The 24,349-nt window shown below is 41.5% G+C and overlaps 1 non-coding gene across 1 annotated transcript; it reads left to right on the top strand.

Moving 5' to 3' along the window:
- Positions 1 to 23,563: 23,563 nt before the first annotated feature.
- trnad-guc lies at positions 23,564 to 23,637 on the top strand. Its single transcript has one exon. It is a non-coding gene; the product is annotated as a tRNA-Asp (tRNA).
- Positions 23,638 to 24,349: the final 712 nt, after the last annotated feature.

Here is a 24,349-nt window from a genome sequence, read left to right as displayed (position 1 = left end):
ATTGACTGTATATTTGTGGGCGAACGCGGCAGCCAATTGTGCACAGCAATGTCCTATAAACAGTCGTAGATTGAAAATGACCAATTTATTATTGTTTTTGGTTTTTGGAGGGATTATTATTAGGCGTGTGGAGTAAGGAAACTTGCCCAAGGTTTCGCGCTGCCTGGAATTGAACTCAGGTCTCTCGCTTGCAAAGCGAGTGCTCTAACCACTGAGCTACAGGACTCCACATGGGATGGGAATGATGACAGATAATAGGGAGAGGTAGATGGTGTCGGAGTGTAGAGGGGCAAGGAGGTGGAGCTGGGAGGTAAGGAAAGGGGTGGAGATGGGGTCAAGGGAGCAGGTGGTGTGTTTCATGTTGGATATGGTGGTGATTAAACAGGAAGGGGAGACAGTTCATAGATGTTGAGGGAGGGATGAGTAGGGGTCGAAGTGTGGGGGGAGATAGGGAGGGAGTGACAGTTTGGAGGGCAGAGGTAGTTGATTTTGGACTCAAGGAAATCCAGCATCTCCTCACAGTCAAAGAGTTCGAGGAGAAGATAGGCAAGGCATGGGAAGGTGGACGAAGGTGCCGGTTGGTGGTATAGAATAGGAACCTGGGGTTGTCCTTCACTTCCATGATTATCTTGGAGTAGAAGTACAATTTGGCAGTGGTGAGGGTGGAGGGATACGTTTTGGTGTGATCCAGTAAGATCTGTCGTTGGACCGTTAGATCAGATTTGAGCCAGGTGCATCCGACGGCCCAAACCTGACTCTTGAAGGGCTAGTGTACCAGGGTGAGGTTCGTGAGTAGGAGACAGTTCGGTAGGTGAGGGGGAAAGGGCATCAAAGGTGGTGGAGAGGGAGTTGTGGAGGAGAGTGAGTGAGGAGGATAAGTCAGTGCGGGAGGTAGGCCAGAGAGGGAGGAGTTCAGATGACATCAGGGCAGCGAAGAGGGATTGCGGGAAGATTTTTTTTCAGGGGTGGTAGGTGATACAGGTGGGTTTGGTGGCAGTGGGGAGGGGGATTGAGGAGTTGAAGGAGATAAAATGGTGATCGGAGATGGCTTTGTCTAGGATTATGATATCCGAGTCACTGAGGCCCGAGGTAATCACCAGGTCAAGTGGGTGGCCATAAGTGTGGGTGGCAGAGTAAATGTGGAGGGATAAGTTTTGAGAGGAGAGAGGAAATATCTGAGGAGATAGAGCAGGACGGGGTGAAGTGAAGTTTGAAGTCGCCAAGGATGAGGAGGCGTTCAGAACAGAGGCAGAGGGAAGCTAGGAGGGAGGAGACATCAGAGATAAAGGTGGGGGAGATTTGGTGGTGGGGGGGGGCAGTAAATGAGGAGAAGTTTGTAGGAAAGATTGGAGGGATGATAAGGTGCTCGAATGATGGGGATGTGCCAGAGGAGTAGGGGGATAGAGAAAGTTAAACATTAAACAGACCAAAAGCTTATTATTGTAAATTTTCTATCAACACATTTAAATTAAACATAATTACTTTTGATCATCTCCTATTACTGTTAAGGTGAAACATCTAAATACATATTTTTATCCAATGTACTGAGTTAAATACTTTAGGATGGAAAACTGTGATTGTCTATCTTCTTATGTATACTAATAAAACAACAATGTCTGTCTGTCTGTCTGTCTGTCTGTCTGTCTGTCTGTCTGCACGTGAATAAGGATTTCAATAACCGATTGACATAGAGACATGATTTATACTTTATTGGAAAGGACTTGCACCTGGGAGTGATTATGGGTATATTTGTTTTCGGGTATCTCCTATCGTTCATGAGTTATGGCCTACAATGTATTTCAGTTTTGCATTTTTCGTTGCAGTTACACCTAGTCACCGTTCTGCATCACAGAGCACGCACGTAGCCAAGCGGGAACAAAATAAAGAACACAGACAAAGCTAAGCCACGGCAACAAAAACAAAATTATCATTTTAAATTGCCTTTCACGCCGGGAGGATGTCCCAGTTATTATAAATTATGCATTTATATTTATCATTATGAAGATGCCTAAGCGAAAATCAAACTTTTCCAGGATAAGTAGGTGTGTCTGTGTGTTCCAATCTACAGTCCATATCAGATCCTCTGGTTGCAAGCATAGCTGCAAAAGGTACAACTTGTTTATTATAAGAAGGTCTGGAACCAATATTTCTTTAAGCTTAATACTTTTTTAATGTAAGAATTGATTTGTCAAATGGAACAGAATAAATCAAAAAAGAGGTAAAAATATTTTTTTTGCTGTGGGAGTAACAGCTGTAGGGACTATTTGAACAGATGCTTATAAATTGTACATTCTGTTTTTCAATTATTAATGTTAATTAATGTTTTAATTTAATATCAAAAGATAATGAAGAGCTGCAAATTAATACAAGGTAGTAACCTCACAAAGGGGGCCAGATAATGACAGATGCAGGCACTTATTGTCTCCGGCCTCAATTTTTTTTTGTAGCCATCATTGCAAACCCTCAGATAAAATTAGTTATAAATCACTCAGAGGTATTACTTACTGTTATAACAACTATGGAATTCATGGAGATGGTTGTATTCTCTTTTGCACTAGCAGCTGGTGTGGCAGATGTTAGTAATCCATCCAATTCGTATATGTTATGTGTTATTGTGTCTGCAATGAGGATAAATGATTGTGAAATAATCATACATTAACTGACACTTAGCTTGCAACAATGCATTGGTTTATAGACAATGACTTCTTCTATTGTGGATTAATGACAAGTACCACAACAACAAAATTACATTCCTATAGCACTTTTTACGTCAGGAGGATGTCCCAAGTACACTCATCTCTTCCAGTTCCAATGTGAAGTGCATGAAAGCTAAAACTTAAAGAGTTTATAGAATTTATTAGCGATAATTATCTAGATCAGTATGCCGAAGAGCCAACCAGGGAACAGGCCATATTGGACCTTGTTTCGTGCAATGAAACAGGGCTGATCAGCAAACTGGAAATTAAGGCTCCTCTAGGGCAAAGTGATCATAATATGATGGAATTATTATGAAATAATTATTATGAAATAATATGATGGCATTAAGTTAGAAAGAGAAGTAGTTAAGTCTGAAGCAAAGGTTTTAAATTTAAGTAGAGCCAACATTGCTGGTATGAGAGAGGATTTAGCCAAAATAAACTGGGAAATTATACTTAAGGATTTGACAGTAGACCAGCAATGGCAGACATTTAAGGAGTGCAAAATTCCCAGCGAATTCCTTTGAGGAATAAGAATGCCACGGGAAAGGTGGCCCAACCGTGGCTAACTAGAGCAGTTAGGGAAAGTATAAAGTTAAAGGAAGAAGCCTATAAAACAGCTAAGATGAGTAATAAACCCAAGGATTGGGAGAACTTTAGGGATCAACAAAGGAGAACCAAAAAAGTTATTAAGAGGGAGAAAATGGAATATGAGGGCAAACTAGCGAAAAATATAAAGACAGACTGCAAGAGTTTTTATAAATATATAAAGAGGAAGAGGCTGTCAAAGGTAAATGTGGGTCCGCTACAGGCAGAGACTTAAACAAGTACTTTGCTACTGTCTTCACCTTAGAAGACACTGAAAACCTACCAAGAATAGAGGGGAACCAAGAAGAAAATGTTAGCCAACAACTTGGGTGAATTAATATTAGTAAAGAAATGGTTTTAGGTAAATAGTCAGGACTTAAAACTGATAAATCTCCTGGACCTGATGGCCTACATACTAGGGTTTTAAAAGAGGTGGCTACTGAGATAGTGGATGGCTTGTCTTTGATCTTCCAAAATTCTCTGGATTCTGGAACGGTTCCTATTGATTGGAAGATTGCAAACATAACACCACTATTTAAGAAGGGTGGGAGAGAAAAGATGGGGAACTATAGACCAGTTAGTCTGACATCAGTGGTAAGGAAAATTCTTGAGTCCTTAATTAAAGATGTTGTTATGGGATTCCTGGAAGACCATAACAAGATTAGGCAGAGTCAACATGGCTTTACAAAAGGGAAGTCATGCTTAACTAATCTTTTAGAGGTTTTTCAAGATGTACCTAGCAGGTTAGATAGGGGGGAACCAGTAGATGTAGTATATTTAGATTTTAAAAAGGCATTTGACAAAGTGCCACACAAAAGGCTATTGCGCAAGGTTAAGGCCCATGGAATTAATGAGAACATATTAGCATGGATTGAAGAGTGGCTAACGGGTAGAAAACAGAGAGTAAGGATAAATGGGTCATTCTCGAATTGGCAGGATGTGACTAGTGGAGTGCCACAAGGATCAGTGCTTGGGCCTCAGCTATTTACAATTTACATCAATGATCTAGACGAGGACATTGAATGTAACGTATCTAAATTCGCGGATGACACTAAACTAGGTGGGAGAGTAAGCTCTGAGGATGATGCAAAAAGATTGCAACGGGATATAGATAGGCTAGGGGAGTGGGCGAGTAGGTGGCAGATGGAATTTAATGTGGGGAAGTGTGAAGTTATTCACCTAGGTAGAAAAAATAGAAAAACAGATTATTTTCTGGAGGGGGAGAGATTAGATAGTGTGAGTGTTCAGAGGGATTTGGGTGTCCTTGTACACCAGTCTCAAAAAGTTAGTTTTGCTGGTGCAGCGAGCAACTAAGAAGGCGAACAGCATGTTAGCTTCATTGCAAAAGGTTTAGAGTACAAGAGTAGGGAAGTCTTGCTGCAACTGTATAGGGCCTTGGTGAGACCACACCCAGAGTATTGTGTGCAGTTTTGGTCTCCTTATTTAAAAAAGGATATACTTGCCCTAGAGAGGGTGCAGCGTAGATTCACTAGGTTAGTTCCTGGGATGAGTGGACTGACCTATGAGGATAGGCTGAATAAACTAGGGCTATATTCTCTAGAGTACAGAAGAATTAGGGGAGTTCTTATTGAAACATATAAGATTCTTAAAGGGCTGCATAAATTATACACTGAGAGACTGTTTCCCCTGGTAGGAGAATCTATAACCAGTAGTCACAGTCTTAAAATTAAGGGTCAGCCTTTTAGAACAGAGTTGAGGAAATATTTCTTCACTCAGAGGGTAGTGAATTTATGGAATTCACTACCCCAGAAGGCTGTAGATGCTCAGTCCTTGAACATCTTCAAGGCTGAGACTGATACATTTTTTAAAAATAAAGGGATTAGGGGATATGGGGATAGGGCAGGTAATTAGAGTTAGGTCTGAAGAACAGCCATGATCTTATTGAATGGCGGGGCAGGCTCGAGGGGCTGAATGGCCTACTCCTGCTCCTAATTCTTATGTTCTTATGAACAATGGCCAGTTCTGTGAGTCTGAAATTTCATACATAAACTAAATGACTTTCTGTCATTGACACCTACCCCACCTTAAGCCGAAGACATTACACATTTACCATTAGTGTCACTAAAAACAAGAGATGCAGGAGGCAAAGCAAATAGGCCAAAATCAGCTGTTAGCTGTCATTTAAGATCACAATGATATCGATTAATTCTACAAGTGTGTTGAGTAGAAACACTTTTAGTCATTGGTCATTTGGTCATTTTGCCCACTCATCCCATCCTCGTCAATTACAGCATCTCAGAAAATCAGTCACCCTGCCGAGGGTACAAATCACACTCTTCCAGAGACTGACTCCTCCAAGTCGTCTGAGGGACGGAATACCACTGAACTTGAGATGGATTAAGCCCCATTTATTATCCTCATTTTGTACCGCAACAAAAGAGAACGTGCCTTTCAATTCTTGTTCCGTGCAATGAACTGTTAATTCCAACTAAGGGATCCAATTCATGGCTTTGCTAAGCTAGTGCTAATGTTACTTTACTTGATTTCAATCAGGAAATAGAATTGTCTGGGTCAGGGAGAATGTGAATATCATTGATCTTCACCAGATCCAGCCAGGAAAACAACCACTAACAAGAAAAACTCCCTCTCTCTGGGAGGAGGATTATCAATGTTATTATTATTCATGCTAAGCATTGCAATTGCTGGAGTTTAACGTGCTAAAACCGCATAGCTTACCATTGGAAGCACTGCCTGTCAAGCTTCCCACTTCTTGTCCAGCAAAGACCACACTATTCTTTGAGGCTTTGAGGCAGGGTTAATAGGAAGTGAGTGGGAAAAATCCCTGTTCTCAGTTCAAGGTCTGCCATTGAGTCAGACTGGTTGGTCTGTCACCAGGTCAGCTTTAAACCAACTCATCTTGAAGGAGACCCCATTTCTCAGAACACCCAGACATTGGTTGCTGATTGCGAGACAGCTCAGCGCAATCTGACCTGTTTGTGTGAAACACTGAGCTCTATGCGGACAGCACTCCCGCCGGAGAGAATGGCTTTCCTTCTCAATCCTGGTCAGTATTTCCAGCCCATCTGTCAAAGCCAGATAACCTCTGCTGTCGATTGGCAGATCACTTTCCCTGGATAAAATGCCTCCAAAAATATTATAATAATAATAATTTGATCATTCAATCCACGACTGTTTGTGGGACACTGCTGTGCGCAATTCGCTGCTGTGTTTCACCCACAAAATATACAGTCAATTCACTTTACAGTATATTCTGTGAAGCACGTGTAGATGTCTCAACGATGTGGTATGGTGCTACATCAAATGCAAGGATTATTATTATTTATTATTATTATTACTTCCACCCCGAACCAAGCAGAATAGACTGTATATTGTAACAAAGGATAAATAATCCTTGCATTTGATATTGAGTCTATACTTCACAAGTAGTTGCTATGAAGTTAGTATGTATGCATGAAGGATATTATATAAATCGAAGCTGCTACTGCTCTGTAATTAATTTGCTCTTAAAGGCATTGATGCTTTCTGTATCCACCATAGCATCTGGCGGTGAGTTCCAAATTCTCACTAAACTCCGTGTGAAATAAATTCCTGCAGAACTCTCTTTTTGTGTTTTTTCTGTTTTCTCACCTCTCCTGGGGGTGACCAGTATAAAAAGAAATGTACATATTCAGCATAGGTGGAGTGGAGTTTCTGCTGGTAGTGAACTTGATGGGCCTGTAGGCCTCTTTTTTGTACTTCTTGTCTTTGTATCTATGTGTATGACACAGATTGGGCAGTGTTGTTGAACCATAATAATAATACTTGCATTTGATATAGCGCCTTATCACGTCTTCGGGACATCTCAAAGCACTTCACAGGATATACTGTAAAGCGAATTGACTGTATATTTTGTGGACGAAATGTGGCAGCCAATTGCACTCAGATACAGAGAACTGTGAGTTAGTGTGGCTCACACGCACTTCAGTTTCAGCAGAAAACACGTGTCTCAGATAACTCTTGCTGATAACTTGCTTATAGAGACGTGTGTATGGATATTGAAACATGTTATATTTATGCGGTAAAAATGTATCCAGTCAGGCTTTTTGAATATTCAGTTGAAATCGTCATCTAAAATAATACTCATCTGAATCATCAAACAAATCGTGTATACACAATTGATACATATTTTTGACTGACAATATAATATATATATTAAACACACATTTCCCACAATGAATGTAACTTGCACGTCCTGATGTCTCTAATCTATCTGTCTGTAAGTACATGTCAGATAAATTGAAGAAACTTGCATGTGCAGTTGTTCAAGTGTCAATGGCTTGTTTACAAAATGACATTTGAAAATTAACAAATTATTGCTTGATCGCTGCAATTTTGAATTGAGTGTGCAATATTTTAAAAGGCCCAGAATTTTCAACGTATATATGCAACATCTTTGTTATAGTGATTCCACTATGACTACGCTATTGCTGAATATGTCTTTGATTCACATCATATGTAATTGGATACTCATGCATGCATCTCTGGTATAGTATACTTTTCAACTGATGTGGCTCACACTGTTGTTGATGAGCCACACGCAAGGCTCAGTACAAATCTCGGTTCAACAACACTGAAACCCTGTTGGTATACAACTGATATTAAGAAGCAAAACAGTTCAGGCTTTGAATACATCAAGAATCTGGAAATAGTCAACATTCTTCTTAGATCAATTTGACACACATCAGATCTATTGTTCAAGCAGCAATGTAATGAAAAATAAAGCTTACATGCACGAGGAATGCTTGATAAAGAGGTCCTGGAGAGAAAAAATCCAAAGGCAACTGCTGGATTAGCTATTTTAAAGAATGTCAAGGCATTAGAGAATTGCCAGTGCACTGGGAATTATTATAAACTGACAAACCAGCTGCTCCTCAATTTATTTAGAGGCTTATTATATTACAAGAGATCACTCAGTAAATCCTCAACAAGTTTGTAATGCAAACACATGTGTATTACTGTGGAAGCAATTACACATTGTGTACATAACTGGATATCCCCCCAAACAATGATCCAAGTTTTAAAAAGGAGAGAATAATGAAGAGAAGAAAAATTGATGACAGAACAAACAAAGTTAATGTTTTAAACCGCTTCATTTTTTGTCAGTTAATAACACTAAATCTATTCGTTTTTTCATTAGTGTTCAGTTCAAGTAAACAAAACAGAACAGTTTGTCCCACAGATCATGAATGTGCACTCTTTCTCTCTTTATAAAGGAGAGAGTGTGCATTCCATTCCAACAACCTATCTCTGGGATTTCCATGTATAGGTGGGATGCATAGAAATCTCAGATTGGTTTGGACATTCTTAAGCATGGTGATGGGTTTCTGCATGTGTCAAACACCCAGCTGGCCAAAAATAAACTGCACATAGTTGGAATAAGGATAGGGAGATATGGAATAAAGAATCAGCACCCCTCACCCACTACAGCACAATGCTAGACCAAAGATTCTTTCCAAATAACTCTATGTTCATTTTTTGCTCTCAATCATGGAGATTGATGATGTTTGAGTTTATGACATGAAGCAAGAAATATTCAATCAAGAAAATTTATTTTGTTGGCTGCCCAAAAATGTTTGTCACACTGCCCCCAATAAAACCGGTGATTCACTTCATTACTGTTTTGTAGAACAATACTGTGTGCTAATCCTGTGAAGCGCTTTGAAACATCCTCCTGATGCAAAAGGTGCTATATCATATACAAGGATTATTATTATTCATATTATGTATTAATAATAATATTAAAGTGTTATTATTTTTATTAATAATAACAATAATAATATTGAGTTTGGATGAAAAAGACCCTTTTGTGCAATCTCATGCTTCCACATACCCACCCTACCGTCTTTCCAACAGGCATCAAGCTGTTCTTTAAATGTTCAGTGTCCTTTGTGCTAGCCTCAACGTGTTCCAAAAAAAAGCTATTGATCCATACATTTTGATTGCATGACAATGCAGCACACCTCAGCGCTGGAGCAGAGAGTCAGCCTCAGCTACATGATTTCAAAGTCTGTCATTATTCTACAACCTCCTGACACAAAGATGAGAATGCTACCAACTGAGCTAGGCTGGCACCTTGTGAACTTGTGAACCTCCTGGATGTTTTCAATTGTGTCATTCTGTTCCTGTTTTCTAACGGGCACATCTGAGTAATTGACAACCTGGTTTTTCACAGCAATCAAGGGGCTTATTTTCTCTTTACACAAATGGTAATCTGTGATTATCATGACCCAGGGAGGCCCAGCTGGAAATCCCTTTACTCTTGAGCACAAAATAGAGGAACCCTTTGTGGCCAATAATTGGACAAGTCACACAAGTTATAACTTTGTGAAGGAACTTTGTGACTGACACCCAAGTGAATCAGAGCTTATACATCTGTTTATATAATTGCTTGGTAACGCATTCAGTCTGTCAAATTGCTGTATGTAAGAGCTGAGTATAAAGTCTTTATTAAAATAATTTCGCCCACAAATATACAATCAATTCACTTTACAGTCTATTCTGTGAAGCGCTTTGAGATGTCGAGAAGGCGTGAAAAGCGCTAGATCAAATGCAAGGATTATTATTATTATTAAAAACTTCATATTATCCTGTGGAGTCTTGTAGCTTAGTAATTAGAGCATTTGCCTCCAAGCAAGACAACCTGGGTTCAATTCCTGGGCAGGGCAAAACGTTAGCCAAGTTTCCTTGCTCCACACGCCTGTTTACCTAGCAGTAAATAGGAACCCGGTTGTTAATCGATTGGCAGATCACTTTTTAGGGTATAATAATCCCTTAAAAAAATAAAAATATATGGTCACTACAGTATATTCTGTGAAGCGCTATGGGATGTCTCAAAGATGTGGTAAGGCGCTATATACTGCAAAGATGAGCAGGATAGGTTACAGGAGGACTTGAACATTCTTGGGAATTGGGCAGATTGATGGCTGATGAAAATTAATGTAGAGAAATGCAAAATGCTTCACATGAGGACAACAAATCCAAGAAGGGACTAATACTTAAATGCAAAGAAAATAAACTGTATGGAAAATGAAAAGGACTTGGGGATCCTGATTGATAATAAACTAAAGCTGTCGCAGCAGTGCTCGGTAGCAATGAGTAAAGCAAACCAGATTCTGGACTGTATTAAAAGGACAATATTGAGCCAAAATAGTGGGGTAATGCTGCTACTTTGCAAATCTCTGGTGCAACCACACTTGGAAGACTGTATGCAGTTCTGGTCACCGCAGTATAAAAAGAATGTTGCAGTGATTGAGAGGATACAGAAGTGGGCAACAACAACAACAAAATTACATTTATAGAGCGCATTTTACTTCGGGAGGACGACCCAAAGCGCTGAACAGTCAGGTGTCGGGGCCTGAGCATGAGGGAGGGGTGGTGTAGGGGTGAGGGAAGGCAAAGAGGTGGGAGGGAGGCACCAAAGGCACGGTTGAAGAGAAAGGTCTTGAGACCGGCCTTGAAGGAGGCAAGGGAGGAAGCGAGGCGATGGAACCGTGGGATGGAGTTCCAGAGCGTGGGGGCAGAGGTGCTGAAAGCCCGGTCACTGATGGTAGGGAGGGTTGGGCGGGAGACATGGTGCAGGCTGGAGCCCGATGAACGGAGGGAGCGGGCAGGTTGATAGGGAGTCAGCAGGTCAGAGAGGTAAGAGGGGGCAAGGCCATGAATGGCCTTAAAGGTGAGAATGAGGATCTTGAACTCAATCCTCTGGTGGGTGGGGAGCCAGTTGAGTGAACCAAATGATTCAGGGCATGGAGGAACTGGGTTACGAAGAGCGATTAGATAAACTGGGCATGTTCACAATGGGAGAAGAGCAGGTTGAGAGGCGATATGAATACAGTCTTTATGGAGTAAGTTTTCTTACTCCACATGTCTAATAATAATTCCTCCAAAAAACAAAACAATAATAAATTGGTCATTTTCAATCCACGACTGTTTGTGGGACACTGCTGTATGCAATTGGCTGCTGCGTTTTGCCCACAAATATACGGTCAATTCACTTTACAGTAAATTCTGTAAAGCGCTTTAAGACGTCTAGAAGATGTGAAAAGTGCTATATTAAATGCAAGGATTATTATTTTTATTATTATTTATTGTTTAAGATTCAGAAGGGAATAGATAATTTAGACCATGATAAGTTATTTTATCTTGTAGTGAACAGTAGACCCAGAGGACATGGCTTGCGATTAAAAGGGGGTAAATTCAGAATAAATCTGTGGAAGCACTACTTCAGTGAGCAACAGTAAACTTATCGAACAGGCTCCCTAAACAGACAATGGAAGCAGAAAAAAGGGTATTCTCCATCCAGATTACATTTGATGATTGAGGAAAAAAATCCAAATAGTCCTCCTCAATTTACAAAATTCTTTTTAGATCAATTTATCCATTGTAAAACTTGACAAAAATGAGGTGAAATTCATTAGGGTGAAGATTGCATATTAAAAGCTATTAAGCAAGATAATTATTCAGTGGACATTGCTTTCTGCATACAGGAAAATAATGACACCCAACTGTTCCTCTCTGCCTCCAGTCTTGACTCCAGGACCACCTCTGTCCTGACAGAATGTCTATCAGACATCAAATCCTGGATGAGAGCTAATTATCTTCAGTTGAACGTCAACAAGACCGAGGCTCCCGTGATAGGCTCCCGTCAGCGCCTCCTCACCGCAGGCGCTGACAGCATCAACATCCATGGTTGCACACTCCACCTTGTTAAGCCAGTCCGGAACCTTAACGACTTGTTTGACCATCAACTATCCTTTCTACCCCACATCTGTGCCATGACCCGCTCTGCCTTCCCCCACCACCAGGTTTCGACAGCCTGCGGTATGAGAGAGTGGCGGAGCTCCAACATCGCCCGGCTTTGCCACTGTCTCACACCGCAGGCTGCCGAAACCCTCATACATGCTTTCATTACATCAAGACTTGACTATGCAAACTGATTGCTTGTTAGCCTCCCCAACTCCTCCCTCCATAGACTGCAGATCATCCAGAACTCTGCAGCCCATGTCCTCTCCCACACCAGGCTCCATAACCCTATCACCCCCATCCTTGCCCAACTCCACTGGCTTCCTAACCCCCTACCATCCCGCTCGCTCCCACCGCTCAACGGGCTCCAGCCTGCTTCACATTACCTGCCTCGCTTGCCCCACTATTGGTGGATGGGCCTTCTGCCACTCTGCCACCACCCTCTGGAACTCCATCCCACTCAACCCCCTCCCTTGGCTCCTTCAAGACAATCTCAAGACCCTCCTCTTCGACCGTGCTTTCGATCTCCCTGCTTCCCCACCTGACCTCCACTCTCCCCGATCCCGACTCCCAGCTCAGGTCTGAAAATCTGTCTGTCCAGCGCCTTGGGATGTCCTCCCGAGGTGAAAGGCGCTATACAAATGTAATTTTGTTGTTGTTGTTGGGCTTAACAATCTGACCGACTAGAATTCAATATCACCGTTATTGAGATTGATGTTCTAATCAATTGTATTGTTCAGTGAAAACCATACTGACATACTGAACAAAGGCTAGAATGCTGCATTGAATTCTGAAAGAGGAGACAGCACAAAATTAGATCTCAAAAAAGTTTGTTTTTAATAGTAGAATCGGTAGAAAGAGAATTCCAACATAAATTAAGATGTGTACTTTCGTCTCCAGTGCGGAATCTTAGGTCTGTTTTTCTAGAGTCGATCAGTTATTGAAACTGTTGTCCATATCAAATTCATTGAAAATCCTGCAAACACATCTCAAAGTCTACACTGGAGTTTTGGGAGACAACCAACACCACATAATCCTAAACAGATTATACATAGGCCTTGGACCTGAAAAATAATCTTGCCACAAAAATGACAGGGGAAATCATCAGCTAGTTGCGCATAAATGCCAATGTTGTTTCTGAATCAAATTCATTGTTGCCTAACTTCTGAAGGAGCTGCATTGTCACATTTTGTTTTGGGATTCTGTCAAGAAATTAATTCACAATCCATCCATTGCTGCAGTGAACATCTTAGCCAACTGGATTTGAAGGAATTGTGACAACAAATGCATTTCGAAGAAGATTGTTTCTTGATACCTCCATGTTAATGTCACAGCACCAATTTGCCAAGACTATTCAAAGAAGTCACTTGAGGACTGAGCAGCAAGATTCATCAGCCAAGTCATCCACATGGTGAACACATTCTAATGTGTGACAGACAAGTGTAAAAAGCAAATTAAACACTGACATCCCCAGCAACATAGAAGCTGCTGCTGGGACCTTTTAGAGCAGCCCTAGAGTTATTCTAACTCATCTTTCATAAACATATATCCAGATTGACATTGACAGGAGGCTGCTAGAAAAGCAGTTACATTTGAAAAACATTGGAATTGGAAAAAAATATGGAGTTTACCTTACAAGGTTCTTTCCTTCTGGTGGCAAAGCACAAATAATACAAAACTCCATTTTTCTCAATGGCGTTTCAAATGACTCAAAAGATTGATTTACAAACATTAATACAATATATATCTACTCATATGTACTGCGTACAATATATAATGATGTAATAATAATTGGTCACTACACTATTCATTAAACTACACTATATCAAATGCAAAGATTATATTCATTAAGTTCTGTGAAGCGCTTAGAGACGTTCTCCTGAAGTTAAAGGCGTTGTATGGAAGATTATTATAAAAAGAATTGTAGCCTACTGGGATAAATGAGGACTTGACACTTAAATATATGTTTGATTCAGATATCAGTGTAAGTGCTGTGAACACAAGGTTCTTATGACGGTAGACATATTGAAATTGAAAGGTAAATACTAGTTACTAAATCTGAAGCCTTATATTGACCTATAATATGTTTTGATTCAAGACTTCCATTTGCAAAAAAAATTTAAAAAAAACATATCCTGATATATTGACAGCATCTAGTGAAAGAGGACCAGGAATACAATCAGTACATATGTCTCTTATATGAGCTTTCATGGCATTTCCTCTCAAGCTTTGTGATAAACATCTGCATGGAGAAAGACAGTAGAAGTAAGATGAAATCATACAAATCCATACTTGTGAAAACAGTCTTATAATGTGACTGTTAACTCTGATAGCGGTGTCTTAGCTGATTTGTGGAGTGTTATGCTTCGCCTGGAGAAAGAAAAGGTATAGATTCTTTAGAAAGAAATGAGAAATTAGGCAAATAGTATTGCCATAGCTAAGAGAAAGCAGCTATTAATGCTGCATAGGCAAGAATACTGACACAGCCACAATAATGGCCATGACACATAAGAGAAACACTGAGAATGTATTTTATGTTAAATTACGAATTGGCAATCCTACATGAATTGGCACCCCCATTTTACACTCTTCGTAATCCCTAACCCTTTCGGGGAGCTAGTTCACCACTGGCCATGACAATGTATTTAGGGCAAATGGAGTGACTTATTTTTCAACCCAGGCATTTATGTAGGATTTCTAAGTTTCTCCTCTTTTGGCATAGCACATTGACTTGAGAGAGGAAATGCACCTCAAGGACTGCTGTAATCCAGTAGGTTATGATGGGGACAGTTGGCGCTGAAGTTTGAGAAGCACGGTGGATTCCTGGAAGTGGTGCCAGAATTTGAAGACTGCAAAGGATATTCTGCTATACAATTTGGAACTTGTGCAGATAAACTCAACTTCAATAACTTTAGTAATACAATTGTCCTGTGTCCTGTAAATCAGCATTTTCAAAGCCTCTCATTAATCAATTATCGAAGTATAATTTTTACATGGTGTTGATTTTAATCCATGAATAATTCAAAAAAGGAGCTGAAACAAAAGTTCAAAAGATTCAGGGATTCATAAGATATATTTTTTGAAAAGTAAATAGAATTTGAAATGAAAAGCAAGTGTATTGATTTGTGAAAATAGTTATTAATGCTGTGCATTTGTACCATAGAATCATAGAATTTTACAACACTAAAGGCCATTTGGTCTGTGTCTGTGCTGGTCATTGAAAAGCCAGTCCATTCAGTCCTGTTAACCTGCCTTATCTCAGCCCCTTATGAAATGCACCATTTTAAATATCTATCCAGTTCTCTCTTAAAAGCTAGTATAGATTCTGTGTCAAACATTAGTCCCACTGGGGCATTTTCCATCTTAACAAGTCTCTGTGTAAAAAAAACTAGCTCCTCTTTTGTCGTTTTGGTAACTATCTAAATTACTCTTCATTTCCCTAATATTTCCAATTCAAAATACATTGTTAGGATTGGACACTTACCCACATTGCAGAGGCAGTTCATTATTATGGCAAGATAAACACTATCTTTTTTTTAGCTTTTGATGATATTTTTTCTTTTCTGTTATAATGCTATTTCTTTCATGAACTTTGACTTCTGACATTTTGTAAGTATGATTTATGCTATGACTTGTTCACTATTTCAAACACCTCATCCAAATAATTAAAAGGTTTGGCTTACACAGACTGTTATAATGAGGAGAAACCATTTTATAATGTAGTTGTTTTAAACAAAAATTAACAAATATTTGTGGAAAGGTTCAAATAATACATTTCACAGAATATAACATACTAAATTAATACATAAGTACATTTCTTTTCTTTCCTTGGATTTGATATGGTGCATTTTCCAACATTGGCATTTTCATGAGTAGATGGCATGCATGGACCTCTCAGTTTGAAATGAATACTCCCTGGAGACCAATACCAGGGGCCATCAATATAAAATAGTCACAAATAGATCAAATAGGAAAATTAGAAGAAATTTCTTTACACAGAGAGTATGGGAATGTGGAACATGTTACCACAAGGAGTTGTTGAGGCAAATAACAACAACAACAACTTGGATTTATATGGCGCCCTCCATGCTGGACGGCATCTCAGAGCACTTCACAGTAACGGATCCCGGGGCCGAGCCAGGGGGACGGGGAGGAAGGTGACCAAAGACACAGTTGAAAAGAAAGTTCTTCAGCAGAGACCTGAAAGTAGGAGGAGAAGGGGCAAGGCGAAGGGCGTAAGGAAGGGAGTTCCAGAGCCTCGGGGCATAGTGGCTGGAGGCACAGCCCCCGAGGGTGGAGCGGAGGACTCGAGGGACAAGGAGGAGGCCAGACCCGGAGGAATAAAGGCAATGGGCTCTGCTTTGAGAAGGGAGGAGGTCAGAGAGATAGGGATTGCAAAGAGTGGAGGGATTTGAAGACAAGGGTGAGGATCTTGAAGTTGATCCTCTCTGGGACAGGCAGCCAGTGCAGTCTGGCGAGGACTGGGGTAATCAGGGAACGGAGCTTGGTGCGGATGAGAATGCGGGCTGCAGAGTTTTGAATAATCTGGATTTTATGGATGGTAGTGAAGGGGAGGCCGACGAGGAAGGCTTTTGAATAGAGAGGCAACAAAGGCATGAACTAGGGTTTCAGTGGCTTTTGGAGTGAGGTATTGGCGGATAACATAGATGTATTTAAATAACATAGATGTATTTAAGGTAAAGCTACAAGAGGGAGAAAGTAATAGAAGGTTATGCTTGAAGGCTTAGTTGAGGAAAGGCAGGAGGAGGTTCATGTGGAGCATAAACACCGACATACGCCAGTTGGGCTGAATGGCCTGTTTCTGTGCTTTATATTCTAATGTATTCTAATGTAAGTAATCACCTCTTAAATCACTGAACAATAGAATTGAGTGCCCTAACATACCAAGTCTCTTTATAGCTAAACAGCTAGCCTTTCTGGTACTTATATTTCAGTCTTAATCTGGTAATAGTGGTATCAACGACAACAAATTACATTTCTAAAGCAAATGCAAGTTGCTGTATCACCTTTCACATAAGTAATGTCTCAGAGCACTTAACAGCAGTGTGGTTTGATGCCAAGCTGGAAGGGATATAGTTAAAGAGGAAAGTCTTCACATGTGATTTGAAGATGGGCAATTAGAAGGCAAAATAGAAGGATTGAGGCAGGGAATTCCATAGATTTGGGGCATATTGGCTGAAAGCTTTGTCGAGCGAACTGGATGAGGACATGCAAAAGTACCACCATAGCCTGAACGAAGGTGGTGGGTAGTGGAGAGGGGTGTGAGCAAATCAGAGAGGTAGGGAGGTAAGGGGTGTAAAGCGATTTGAAAATGAGAATGAGAATCTTGAAATTGATCATTGTGAAACACAAAGGCAATGGAGCCTGATAAGAATTGGCCAGGGCAAAGGATGTAAAACTTGGTATAGATGAAAACACAAGTTTTGTATCCCTTGGACCTGCCTTTATGTGTCCTTATATGATCTATGAGCAATTAAATAGTTTTTTCCCAAAGTTTTTTTTAAAGATATGCATGATCTTCCATGAATGGACTTGAAGTCTGACAAATAAAGAATATGTTTTATTTATTTTTATCCTTTTGAAAATGTGTTGTTTTATCTTCACCATATTCAAGAGGAATATTTAGGTTTAAATACATTGCACATTTATGGAAATATAATTGTCTGGTTCATGTTGATTTTGACTGGCATTTTATACAAAGAGGCCATGGCATAAAAGTGTCGACTTTTAAATATAAACTAATATGGCAAGATATCTCCTCACCACCTACATCCTTCTAAGTAGTCATGGCTGCAGTCATCCATTATGGCTGAATGCTTTGATTAATGAAAAGGTTATTTTGTCATGTTCCTTTGTCTCATTGATTAATGCTAGGATATCTCTAGTATGCCCCAGTCCTCATGTTTTTGAACCTTTCAACACACTAGAAATTTAGAGTACTTTGAATCAGTGATTTAGGTTCACCAGATGCACTGACTCTGATCCTTGTTGAATCTGATGCCAGGGTCCCAGCAGGACAAGGTCCACCCACAGCTGGGTTATACTCACGTCTCTATCCTGTTGCTGAATCAGCGTTAGCTGTACAAGACTAGTTTGGTTGGTAATTATGTTCATCTAGAGAGCAGAGTAACCACTCGAGTGTATCATATTATCCAGAGATTCTAAAGCCACAAATACAATAATCTGGGACAATTTGCAAAATACTACAATAATTTAAATAAGGATTAAATAAGACAATAAGAGAAACCTGGTTGTTGTGACTGTCCACATTGTGTTCTCATTCCTATTTCCTGCTGGCATTGTATATGTTCATTCTTCAGTCTTTAATCTGGAGATTGAAAGCGCTTTTAATATTGCAGTCTCCAAAGTAACTGTTTTTCAAACTCTTTTTGCTTTCTCTATTCAAAGAAAACATGACACTTATGAATGCCCTGAAGACAATACCTTTAGTAGAGCAACCACCTCTCCAGAATATATGTGCATATTTTAATTCTAAATTGATAACATACATGCTGAAGGTTGAATCATAAGGTTCACAATTCAGCAGTATTTAAAGACAACATGTAGCTTGCATGCCTAATTAAAAGCATTGCTGGCATTCTTCCAAAATCTCTTTTATTACCTCCCACTTTGCAAATCTCCTCTGAATCATTTTCTGTTCTGTCTAAGCATTTCTGCTCTGGTTTCCAAGGTAACATGTAACTTTCACTTACGTTCCAGCTTACAGATGCAAACCTTGTGCCCCTGCTCTCTTGCTGGCCTGGTGGGTAAAGACATTAACTGGTATGTGCTGAGTTAGCTGATCTGAGCCGGGACAGCCGTTGGGTACTCTAATTAACCTTGCTGCCCTTGAGTTAGCTAGGAGAAATTTAGCCATGGTTTCCCATTCTCTGACTACCATCAATAAACTCCTATTGATAGGTGCACATGCGAGGTAAGGATAGAATTAGGCTCACTCTAATTCTCCTTTTAGTTGAATAATCTGCTGACACTCACAAGCAATGCTCATGCACAAACATGGATCACTTGGGTGAGGTTTGTATGAGTGAGGCTTTTTCCACATGTATGCAGATGACACCCAAATCTATTTCTCCTCCTCCATCTGTGAATCCCAGTCCACTAATGTCATGACAGTCTCATCAAGGCCTGGATGAGCGCAAGTTTCCTGCAGCTGAATGTCATCAGCTTCAATACCCAGATTTCTACCCCACATCCGTTCCCTGACCAGGACTGCNTTTTTCCACCTCCGACACATTGCCTACCTCTGTCTGTACCTCAAACCCAATGCAGCCGAAACCCTCGTCTACGCCTTCACCACTTCCCGGCTGGATAATTCCAATGCCCTCTTCGCTGGTCTCCCCAGCTCCACCGTACACAAAATTCAATTAATTCAAAATCCGGCCGCCCTGATACTCACCTGCACAAAACTCTGTACCCCCATCACTCCAGTCCTTGCCAGGCTCCACTGGATCCCAATTATTGATTTCAAGATCCTCTCATTTTCAAATCCCTTCATGGGTTCTCACCTCCCTATCTCTCCGATCTGCTTACCTCCCACTCTACCATCCACTGCCTCTGTTCAGCTGGCTCCGGCCTCCTGTTAGTCCCTCATCCCATCAGCTTCCCATTCGGTGGCTGTGCCTTCAGCCACTCTGCCTCGATACTATGGAAGTCCCTCCCTCAATCCCTCTGCCTTGCCCTCTCCTTCCCTACTTTCAAATGCCACCTAAAGACCTTCTTTTTGATCTTGCTTACAGTCATCACCCACTTCACTCTCCCCCTGGCTTGGCATCAGACTCCAACAGTCTGAAGTGCTCCAGGACGCTACCCTCATGCATTATATAAATGCAAGTTGTTGTTGTTGATATACTAGATGGTGACTGCCTTCAGTGGAACCATAACCCAGCAGAAGGAAAAGGGTTAAATATCTTCACAATGGGAGGAGAGGAAGGGGCAAAATCAGTGAAAAACAAACAATCCTGCTTCCAAACAAATCAGAATTTCTCCAGTAGCTGGTCTTATTATTTCAATAATCAATTGAATGTATGAAAGAAAAGCACATAAAATAGGGTGTGTGATGTGATGCTTACCCTCAACTTAAATAAGTGTGTCAGCTTGGCTCAATGGTACTACTGTTATCTCTGAGTCAGAAGGTTGTGGGTTCATTTCTCAAATTGGGACTTGAACTCAATTGTCTACGGAGACATTCCAATGCAGCACTGAGGGTTTATTGCATTGTCAGAGCTGCTGTCCTGCAGATAAGATGTTAAAGCAAGTTTCCATCCACCTGTTCAAGTGGAGGTTAAAGATCCCATGGCACTATTTATAAAGAGAAGAGAGCTTCTCCTGGTGTTCCAGGCCATCGATCCCCCAAAATAAAATTGGTCATTTGTTTCATTGCTGTTTGTGGGACATTGCTATGTGCTATTGTGCTGCTGCATTTCCCTACAAATAAGCAGTCACTCCATCTCACAATAAATTCTGTAAAACACTTTGAGAATATCCTTCCAATGAGATGTTACTATATCAAATGCAAGGATTTTCATTCTGATTCTGATTATTATTAACCTCATGGCCCTGCTCACTTGGTGATCTTGCCCCTTACTTAATAATTATCACATCATATATTGCACTTTTAGCAACATAGGAAACAAAAATAGAAGGAGGTCATTCAGTCCATCAAGTCCGTTCCACCAGTTTATTAGATCTGGATGGATCTTTTAATCACAGTGAGCTGTCCTTTCTTCTCACATATTTAGAGCGTGCAATCTTTATGGAAAACAATATATTAAAGTAATGATTTGGTCATTCACTTCATGGCTGTTTGTGGGACATTGCTATGCACAAATTGGCTGCTGCATTTGCCTACAGATACACACTCACTATCCCTTCATTGTAAAATACTGCAAAATGCTTTGAGACATCTCAACTATGTGATGAGGAGATGCCTTTTTGTCAATTGGGTGTCTGGCAAGTAGAAACCTATCACCAGTGAAGTCGGGCGGGGGTGGAAGTGATGGGGTCATTGACCCCATCTCACCCACTCTCGCCCGACACCATTGGCTCCCTATCCTTCACAGGATCCAGTTCAAGATCCTGGTACTCGCATACAAAGCTCTGCATGGCCTCATCACCCTACCTCTGCGACCTCCTAACCCCCTACCAACCAGCCCGTTCCCTCCGCTCAGCCAGCTCTGGCCTGCTCCACGTCCCCCGACCAACCCGCCCCACCATTGGCGGGAGAGCCTTCAGCCACTCTGCCCCCAATCTCTGGAATTCCATCCCCCAGTCACTCCGCCTCGCCCCCTCCTTTGCCTCCTTCAAGTCTCGCCTCAAGACCCTCCTCTGCGACCATGCCATTGGCCACCCACCTTCCCCTCCCCTCCCTTAACCCCCCAAACCCAGCTTGTGTCTGAAATGCTGCAAACTGTCCAGTGCCTTGGGACATCTTCCCGACGTGAAAGGCGCTATACAAATGTAATCTTGTTGTAGTTGTTGTTGTTATGTAGAGCACTCCATATAAAATAGCATCTCAGAGCATTGTGGAAAGACAGGTTCAAATGACAAAACAAGGGAGGGGAGGAGGAATGACATGTTTGCAACAGGCAAAATTGAGAGCCCAGCTTAAAAGTACAGAATAATTGATTTTCTTCTAAAGGAACAGGTTGCTATTATTCACTCTGTTTTTGATCAATATTTAGTTTCAGTCTTTTCAAGTCTAATACAATTGTCACTGTTGACTTCCTGGCAGCCTATGGTGTTAGTTTTATGATCTTTAAGCTCCTAATCTTGGCCTTGAAAAAGCAGAGTCTGCAAACTACAACAACAACATTTCAGATTTGAGCTGGGGTTGGGGGGGAAGTGGAGCAGGCCAGAGCGGCTGAGCGGAGGGAGCGGCAGGTTGGTAGGGGGCTAGGAGGTCACAGAGGTAGGGTGGGGCGACGCCATGGAGGGCTTGGTATGTGAGGACCAGGATCTTGAACTGGATCCTCTAAAGGATAGGCAGCCAATGGAGTTGGGCAAAAGTGGGGGAGATGGGCTCACGGAGTTTGGTACGGGAGAGGACATGGGCTGCAGTGTTCTGGATTATCTGCAGCCGGTGGAGGGAGGAGTTGGGAAAGCCGACAAGCAGGGCATTTGCATAGTTCAAGCCTGGAGGTGATAACGGCATGAAAAAGAGTTTCAGCGGCCTGAGGGGTGAAGTAGTGGCAGAGTCGGGCAATGTTACTGAGGTGAGGGAAGGCAGAGAGGGTCATGGCTTGAATGTGGGGGAGTAAAGACAGTTGAGAGTCGAACAAGACATCTAGGTTCCTGACTGGCTGGTGAGTTGTAGTGAGCAACCATGGAGGTTGATGTTGCCAGAGCCTGAGATGCTGAGGTGCTGGTGGGAGCCAATCAGGAGAGCCTCAGTCTTGTTCACATTCAACTGTAGGAAATTTGCCCTCATCCAGGACTTGATGTTTGACAGGCAGTCTGTCAGGACAGCAGTGGTTCTGGAGTTGAGGATGGAGGCAGAAAGATAGAGTTGGGTGTCATCCGCATACATGAGGAAGTTGACCCCATGGCTGCGGATGATGTCACCAAGGGGGAGCATGTAGATATTAAGGAGGAGAGAGCCAAGGACAGAGCAGAGGGGGATGCCAGACATGACAGTGCGAGGCTGGAGGAGAAACCGTTAGATGCAATGTAGTGGAGATGGTGAGAGAGGTAGGAATCGAACCAGGCAAGGGCAGATCCATGAAGATTGAGTAAAGTGGAGAGGCGGTGTACGAGGATGGAGTGGTCAACAGTCTTGAAGGCGGCAGAGAGGTTGAGGAGGACAAGGAGGCAGAGGGAGCCCTGATCACAGTTGTTCAGAATGTCATTAGTGACTTTGACCAGGGCTGTTTCCATGTTGTGGGCAGCGTGGAAGCCGGATTGGAGGGGTTCAAAGAGAGAATGGCGAGAGAGAAAGGAGCGGAGCTGGGACGCGATGACTTGTTCCAGGACTCTGGAGAGGAATGGGAGGTTAGAGATGGGGCGGTAGCTGGAGAGGAGGGATGGATCCAGTGAAGGTTTTTTCAGGCTGGGGTTAATGACGGCTGTTTTTAGAGGGGTGGGAACTGAACCGGTGGACAAGGAGCGGTTGATGACATCGGACAGGAGGGGGGGGGCAGAAGGTGGAGCTGGGAGATGAGGAGAGAGGAGGGGATGGGATCGAGGGAACAGGTGGTGGGTTTGAGTTTGCCATCTGTCATGGTGAGGGAGGATGGAGAGATAGCGTCAAAGGAGTTTAAGGAGGGATGGATGATGGGTGGGTCATGAGGGAGAGGTGATGTGGGGTTGGCTGTGGATGGGGCTGAGGTGAATGAATGTATCCCCTCAAAAGGAAATTGGTAACATATTAATGTTCTCCAATATATTTGTAGATATCATTTAAGGTAAATGAACATATGTATCTAAGACATGAATAAGAATATCAAATATCAAATGTTTCCTCATATGCAGGGATCTGTTGCTCTATGGAGCTCAGTGGTTAGAGCACTCGCCTGTCAAGCGAGAGACCTGGGTTTGATTCCCAGCAGGGCAAAACCTTGGGCAAGTTTCCTTATTCCACACACCTAATAATAATCCCTCAAGAAAAAAAACAATAATATATTGGTCACTTCAATCCACGATTGTTTGTGGGACACTGCTGTACGCAATTGGCTGCCGCGTTTCACCCACAATTATACAGTCAATTCACTTTACAGTATATTCTGTGAAGCGCTTTGAGACATCTAGAAGATGTGAAAAGCGTTATATCAAATGCAAGAAATAAGGATTATTATTATTTATCTGGTGTGAGACAGACTTCGGAAGAGAATGATAGGTATTTCATGAATTATAACTGAATCCAACTCTTCCACAAGAACGTTCTTCTGTGAAGTAAAAAGTATTAACACAGACGGTGAAAGAAGTCACCTTCAAGGACGATCAGAAGAAAGTGTCATTTTTACCAAATAAGCTTTGGAAAATCTGACATGTCTGTGTGGCGCCTACAGATAATTTTATAAGGAATTCTTGTTCCTCTGCTCAGGAGGAATGCTAGAGTTTTGACCATTTTTCAAAGTTATTCCTTCACCTATTTTATACTTTTTCACCTCCACCACCATAAACATAGGGTGACCATATTTGGTAAACCATATCCAGGGACACATATATAAAAAAATTAACTCACCAAAATTCCTGATGCTGGGATACTGGAGAAGCTTGTTGGATTAATGGCTGTATTTCTCTGATGACTGTATCTGGTTTAGAAT

The sequence above is a fragment of the Callorhinchus milii genome, unplaced genomic scaffold, assembly GCF_018977255.1.
Source record: "Callorhinchus milii isolate IMCB2004 unplaced genomic scaffold, IMCB_Cmil_1.0 Scaffold4, whole genome shotgun sequence".
NCBI classification, from domain to species: Eukaryota; Metazoa; Chordata; class Chondrichthyes; order Chimaeriformes; family Callorhinchidae; genus Callorhinchus; species Callorhinchus milii.
Note: the sequence above shows the minus strand (reverse complement) of the source record. Positions and strands in the feature narration are given on the sequence as shown.